Source organism: Coregonus clupeaformis, unplaced genomic scaffold, assembly GCF_020615455.1.
Source record: "Coregonus clupeaformis isolate EN_2021a unplaced genomic scaffold, ASM2061545v1 scaf0463, whole genome shotgun sequence".
Classification (NCBI taxonomy): Eukaryota; Metazoa; Chordata; class Actinopteri; order Salmoniformes; family Salmonidae; genus Coregonus; species Coregonus clupeaformis.
Genome location: NW_025533918.1, coordinates 1 through 6,877, shown reverse-complemented (window position 1 = coordinate 6,877; position 6,877 = coordinate 1). Strand labels below are relative to the sequence as shown.

At 37.4% G+C, this 6,877-nt stretch overlaps 1 long non-coding RNA gene across 1 annotated transcript; it reads right to left on the bottom strand.

Annotated features, from left to right (window-relative positions):
* Positions 1–2,469: 2,469 nt before the first annotated feature.
* Positions 2,470–6,849, bottom strand: LOC121574719. Its single transcript, XR_006658704.1, has 4 exons — positions 5,734–6,849; positions 4,589–4,751; positions 4,305–4,497; positions 2,470–2,509 (listed from the first exon to the last, which is right to left on the bottom strand). It is a non-coding gene; the product is annotated as an uncharacterized LOC121574719 (long non-coding RNA).
* Between the last annotated feature and the right edge of the window lie 28 nt (positions 6,850–6,877).

Here is a 6,877-nt window from a genome sequence, read left to right as displayed (position 1 = left end):
TTGGGGTGAGACTCATTGCTGAGGTCAAGGGCTGCATTGACCACAGATGTTAGGAAAGATAATTCATATGTGGATCTGGGCTTTTTATGCAAGACTCTATAGAAATGGTTAAAACTGTACAATATCTGCTAACCAACAATATGAGGACCGTGTAACACACACACTCTACTCTGGTTGGGTCATACCATATCGGGACGTCATCTGAAACACATTTACGTCTTGAACAGCCTTATTACCAAATGAGGACTTGACGACTGAACACATCTAGAGTCAAGGTTCCTGACTTTGAGTTATCCTTTTGTTGTCAAAGAAAGCTCACAACCTTAAAAGTAATGTAAATGGATCAACTGCCATATAAATTAAATCACGCAAATTGATAAGAAATATGTTAAATGGGCAAAAACATTGCCCCAAAAATACAAAAACATAGGCATTAGAGAGAATAAAGATTAATTGTATATTTTGAGGGCGGTTAGTTCTGTCAAATGGTCGGGCTAATTTTGTTTACGCTATGATATCGAAACAAGTTATGGGAATGTTGATTTTGTGAACATTTTACACAAAAGGTTGGTTGTAATACAGTAAAAAGCCATTTAATTCATATTTTGGAATGAACTGAGACAACAATTTAATTTAAATAGAAAAGATCTACAATAAATGTGTAATAACCTGTTGGAAGGATGAAGTGGATCTCTGTCTCACTTCTGGGTCTGCTGAAGGTTGAGCTGGGATCTTGTCACTTGGTGTCTGCAACGAAATACAACAATAACATGTCAGAAATATTGTGTTTTATAATATAGATCATATCTATTTAGTAAACTAATGATCATACTCAGTTCAGTCACAATATATTCCTACCACCTGTCAATCATAATCGCCTTTGGGGTGAGACTCATTGCTGAGGTCAAGGGCTGCATTGACCACAGATGTTAGGAAAGATAATTCATATGTGGATCTGGGCTTTTTATGCAAGACTCTATAGAAATGGTTAAAACTGTACAATATCTGCTAACCAACAATATGAGGACCGTGTAACACACACACTCTACTCTGGTTGGGTCATACCATATCGGGACGTAATCTGAAACACATTTACGTCTTGAACAGCCTAATTACAAAATGAGGACTTGACGACTGAACACATCTGGAGTCAAGGTTCCTGACTTTGAGTTATCCTTTTGTTGTCAAAGAAAGCTCACCACCTTAAAAGCAATGTAAATGGATCAACTGCCATATAAATTAAATCACGCAAATTGATAAGAAATATGTTAAATGGGCAAAAACATTGCCCCAAAAAATACAAAAACATAGGCATTAGAGAGAATAAAGATTAATTTTATGTTTTGAGGGGCGGTTAGTTCTGTCAAATGTCGGGCTAATTTTGTTTACGCTATGATATCGAAACAAGTTATGGGAATGTTGATATTGTGAACATTTTACACAAAAGGTTGGTTGTAATACAGTAAAAAGCCATTTAATTCATATTTTGGAATGAACTGAGACAACAATTTAATTTAAATAGAAAAGATCTACAATAAATATGTAATAACCTGTTGGAAGGATGAAGTGGATCTCTGTCTCACTTCTGGGTCTGCTGAAGGTTGAGCTGGGATCTTGTCACTTGGTGTCTGCAACGAAATACAACAATAACATGTCAGAAATATTGTGTTTTATAATATAGATCATATCTATTTCGTAAACTAATGATCATACTCAGTTCAGTCACAATATATTCCTACCACCTGTCTATCATAATCGCCTTTGGGGTGAGACTCATTGCTGAGGTCAAGGGCTTCATTGACCACAGATGTTAGGAAAGATAATTCATATGTGGATCTGGGCTTTTTATGCAAGACTCTATAGAAATGGTTAAAACTGTACAATATCTGCTAACCAACAATATGAGGACCGTGTAACACACACACTCTACTCTGGTTGGGTCATACCATATCGGGACGTCATCTGAAACACATTTACGTCTTGAACAGCCTAATTACCAAATGAGGACTTGACGACTGAACACATCTAGAGTCAAGGTTCCTGACTTTGAGTTATCCTTTTGTTGTCAAAGAAAGCTCACCACCTTAAAAGCAATGTAAATGGATCAACTGCCATATAAATTAAATCACGCAAATTGATAAGAAATATGTTAAATGGGCAAAAACATTGCCCCAAAAATACAAAAACATAGGCATTAGAGAGAATAAAGATTAATTTTATGTTTTGAGGGGCGGTTAGTTCTGTCAAATGGTCGGGCTAATTTTGTTTATGCTATGATATCGAAAGAAGTTATGGGAATTTTGATATTGTGAACATTTTACACAAAAGGTTGGTTGTAATACAGTAAAAAGCCATTTAATTCATATTTTGGAATGAACTGAGACAACAATTTAATTTAAATAGAAAAGATCTACAATAAATGTGTAATAACCTGTTGGAAGGATGAAGTGGATCTCTGTCTCACTTCTGGGTCTGCTGAAGCTTGAGCTGGGATCTTGTCACTTGGTGTCTGCAACGAAACACAACAATAAATATTCTGTATTATACTCTATTTAATCAGTGTATACAGTTGAAGTCGGAAGTTTACATACACTTAGGTTGGAATCATTAAAACTCGTTTTTCAACCACTCCACAAATTTCTTGTTAACAAACTATAGTTTTGGCAAGTTGGTTAGACTCTACTTCTTACAAGTAATTTTTCCAACAATTGTTTACAGACAATTTTTCACTACCTGTATCACAATTCCAGTGGGTCAGAAGTTTACATACACTAAGTTGACTGTGCCTTTAAACAGCTTGGAAAATTCCAGAAAATGATGTCATGGCTTTAGAAGCTTCTGATAGGTTAATTGACATCATTTGAGTCAATTGGAGGTGTACCTGTGGATTTATTTCAAGGCCTACCTTCAAACTCAGTGCCTCTTTGCTTGACATCATGGGAAAATCAAAAGAAATCAGCCAAGACCTCAGAAAAAAATTTGTAGACCTCCACAAGTCTGGTTCATCCTTGGGAGCAATTTCCAAACGCCTGAAGGTACCACGTTCATCTGTACAAACAATAGTACGCAAGTATAAACACCATGGGACCACGAAGCCGTCATACCGCTCAGGAAGGAGACGCGTTCTGTCTCCTAGAGATGCATGTACTTTGGTGCGAAAGGTGCAAATCAATCCCAGAACAACAGCAAAGGACCTTGTGATGATGCTGGAGGAAACAGGTACAAAAGTATCTATATCCACAGTAAAACAAGTCCTATATCGACATAACCTGAAAGGCCGCTCAGCAAGGAAGAAGCCACTGCTTCAAAACCGCCATAAAAAAGCCAGACTGTGGTTTGCAACTGCACATGGGGACAAAGATCGTACTTTTTGGAGAAATGTCCTCTGGTCTGATGAAACAAAAATAGAACTGTTTGGCCTTAATGACCATCAATATGTTTGGAGGAAAAAGGTGGTAGGCTTGCAAGCCGAAGGACACCATCCCAACCGTGAAGCACGGGGGTGGCAGCATCATGCTGTGGGGGTGTTTTGCTGCAGGAGGGACTGGTGCGCTTAAAAAAATAGATGGCATCATGAGGAAGGAAAATTATGTGGATATATTGAAGCAACATCTCAAGACATCAGTCAGGAAGTTAAAGCTTGGTCGCAAATGGGTCTTCCAAATGGACAATGACCCCAAGCATACTTCCAAAGTTGTGGCAAAATGGCTTAAGGACAACAAAGTTAAGGTTTTGGAGTGGCCATCAAAAAGCCCTGACCTCAATCCTATAGAAAATGTGTGGGCAGAACTGAAAAAGCGTGTGCGAGCAAGGAGGCCTACAAACCTGACTCAGTTACACCAGCTCTGTCAGGAGGAATCGGCCAAAATTCACCCAACTTATTGTGGGAAGCTTGTGGAAGGCTACCCGAAACGTTTGACCCAAGTTAAACAATTTAAAGGCAATGCTACCAAATACTAATTGAGTGTATGTAAACTTCTGACCCACTGGGAATGTTATGAAAGAAATAAAAGCTGAAATAAATAATTCTCTCTACTATTATTCTGACATTTCACATTCTTAAAATAAAGTGGTGATCCTAACTGACCTAAAACAGGGAATTTTTACTTGGATTAAATGTCAGGAATTGTGAAAAACTGAGTTTAAATGTATTTGGCTAAGGTGTATGTAAACTTCCGACTTCAACTGTATATATATATATAAAGCGGTGACAACATACATGTAAGAAGGGACATGTATTTATATATTTTATAATTCTTTGACAGATCCTATACATTATAATATATCAAAGCAGATTTACTTACCAGAGCACGCCATGGCCACTGAGATTATCCATAATCATAGGTTATTTCACTCTCTGCTTGGATGTTTTCAATAGCAAACAAGCAAAGATGAGGTTTACATTGGACTATCATCTTTTTCATTTTGCAATTTGGGGACCTGTGGGCATCATTTACCAGCCTCCCCAGTGAACCATCTTCGCAGGATGCATCTATGCTAAAATTGAAGAGGGAAACAGATTTACGTTTTCTCCACAAAACATATAAACATATAGAGATTAACTGATGTCTTATAGGGTTTTACTTACCACCATGAGCCATTGTTCCATTCAAAATCAAACAAGAAAGCATTTTGCTTTTCCGTATACTTCCCCTGCCTCTTGTCCCATTCATATTGCGATATAAACTCCCCACGGTACTCGAGGACAAAGGATCCCTTTTCAATTGGTGCTGAGGCAAATACACCACGTCCTGATGTAACAAAGTTAAGAACTTAGTATCAAGTAATACAGTTCAAATTAGGTTAATGAATTGCAGTTGATCAGACCCATTTAGCCTGCTTATCAATGTGTATGATTTAATATTTAGGGGAAAGATCCATTGCAGGGGTGCAAACTGGTAAGGACCCAAAAAGGTGACATCATTCAAAATAAATTTGGTCTGAAAACTATGAAATCACGAGGAGACGTATTTTATGTTGGATTTAATGACAGATCTACAGCTAAAAACGGAAACGCCGAAACAATGGCGTTAAAGCGGGGCAAAAAGAGATGTGATCCCCGGTCAGGTTCCAGCAGTTATCACCACTAGACCTGCAGTGACTTGCACCGCTGAGTCTGCCTTTGACTCCTCGCTTTAGACCGCTTTATTGCAGACTTTGTATTTAAGGACATCAGCGTACACAAAAAATCCCAAATCACAACAGGCAGGGATTACGCACACACCCACTCATGTTGTGAACACTCTGTCGGTAGGCCTACTCGGCGGTGCATTTTCGCTGTTCTGTTAACTTGAATGGTGCCGTATTTGTTCTACGCGCTGATACGCATCATTCACATATATTGTAAATTTTTATCACCCAAATGCTTCTACATTCCGTTTATCGTTGGGGTTGTTATGATCAAATGTTAAAAACATTTTTGAATTTAAATCACATTACCGGCTTTCACACATAGCGCGAACGGTCTGCCGACTGGCCAAGGAAATTACCACCAATATCACACATTCTAATAGAAGTTGGGAGGTGTAGTTCATAAATCTTGAATATTTTTCCCCATCCCCCAACTGCTTGCAAAAGAATCACAACATAACTTCTGAAATTGGATGTTAAAGCCGTATGTGTCTAATGCAGCGGTACGCAGTGATTTTTTCACTTGTGTAAGACTTGAATGTGTTTCAAATGACATCCCAATATGGTATGACCCAATAAGTGTAGCTTGTGTGTATAACATACCTTTATAGTCATTGATCCATTTGACTTTATACAAGGCTTGTCACTTCCAGAAATAATAAAATGAATAGCCTCAGCCTCAGGACTAAGTCTGGCTCTTCGTTTTGACATGCTCTTCAATTGCCCATGTGCTCCTCAACTAGAAAACATCTACATTGGATGACAAAAAGTCAGCGAGACAAATACAGAAAAGACTAATACTTGATTTGAATCGAATAAGGATATATCAAATGGTATTAGTCTGCCTTTAGTCATATCGTGCTCATGTTCTTACTAATGCAGTATCCGGTTAGCTTATTAGGCTAACCGATCAGTGCAAACCTTATGCAACTGCAATCACAATAGCAATCTTTTCACAGTAAGCACAGTAAGCAATCTTAACACCTTCAAAGATAAATACTGTTATAAAAGTATAGTACTGTAAACTCTACAAATAACATTATCTGAACTGAACAACCAATATCATCACTTTGGCTTTAAATGGAAAAACATGATAGTGCTAAGTAACATTTGTGGTCAAGAACACTTAAATGTAAGAACAGCTTAGATAATAACTATCTCTTTAGTTGTAAATGAAGAAAAATAAATGTATTACCTTCATTTCTCTTGCACTTCTTCCAGTTCTGAATTTTCCATGTGGCAAAAGTCCTTTTCATTCCTTTCAGCTAATTTGCTAACATTAGCTTATCTGGCTAATTGATGCTAAATTACGTTTTTATTTGAGGGATTTAGGAGGATTTTATGATAATAAATAAATAATATGCCATTTAGCAGACGCTTTTATCCAAAGCTTAGTTATAGTTGACTATGATGACATGTATTATGTGTATTCAAGTAAATCTATCTTGAATAGTTGGAAAGTGTGCTCAAACAAAATCAGGAAATGTCACGTAACTAAAGTGTGTCACGTGACTAAAGTGTGTCACGTGACTAAAGTGTGTTTAAAGTGTGTTAATGTTCCAAAACTGACCACTAGGTGGCGTATTCACAGGTGAGCAAAAAGCGTAAACACACACACACACTTCAAATCATGAGATTGTGACATTTAAAGACTTTTCAGATTTTTGGTTTAGGGGCATTCTATGGTCGTCTAGAACACTGTAGTGAGCTCGGAAAAATGAGGACTCCAAAAATGTCCTCATATTTC